A 915-nucleotide genomic window follows, 5' to 3' on the forward strand; every position below is an offset into this window, starting at 1 on the left:
GCGGGGCAGGAGGGTGAGTGGTTAATTAGTGCTTAATTAATGGATTCATCGCATTTTCCATTCGTTAGTGCTGCCATGAATATCCTTCCCCTCTTAATTACCTCCTTAATTAATTAATTAATGCGTTAATTATTTACTTAACCCTGTCACCCCAATAAAGGCGTGACCCACTCAAATTAATCACCCCTAATTAACCACCTAATTACCCCAATTAACTACCTCTAATTATCCCCTAATTAACCGCTTAATTACCATAATTAACTAATTATTTCTAATCAGCCGCTTAATTACCCCTAATTAACAAATTATGTCTAATTGCCCCTATCTCTAATTATCCCCCAACTAACCACTTAATTACCGCTAATTAATCCCTTAATACACCTAATTAACCCCTTGATTACCCCTAATTAACCCCTTAATTACCCCATAATTAACCACTTAATTACTCCTATTTAACTAATTATCTCTAATTACCCCAACGAACCACTTAATTATCCCCAATTAACCCCTTAATACACCTAATTAGCCCCTTGATTACCCCTAATTGACCCCTTAATTACCCCATAATTAACCACTGAATTACCACTAATTATCTCTAATTACCCCAACTAACCACTTAATTATCCCCAATTAACCCCTTAATACACCTAATTAGCCCCTTGATTACCCCTAATTGACCCCTTAATTACCCCATAATTAACCACTGAATTACCACTAATTATCTCTAATTACCCCAACTAACCACTTAATTATCCCCAATTAACCCCTTAATACACCTAATTAGCCCCTTGATTACCCCTAATTGACCCCTTAATTACCCCATAATTAATCACTGAATTACCACTAATTATCTCTAATTACCCCAACTAACCACTTAATTACCCCTAATTATCTCTAATTACCCCAACTAACCAC

Source organism: Geospiza fortis, unplaced genomic scaffold (assembly GCF_000277835.1).
Source record: "Geospiza fortis unplaced genomic scaffold, GeoFor_1.0 scaffold1775, whole genome shotgun sequence".
NCBI lineage: Eukaryota > Metazoa > Chordata > Aves > Passeriformes > Thraupidae > Geospiza > Geospiza fortis.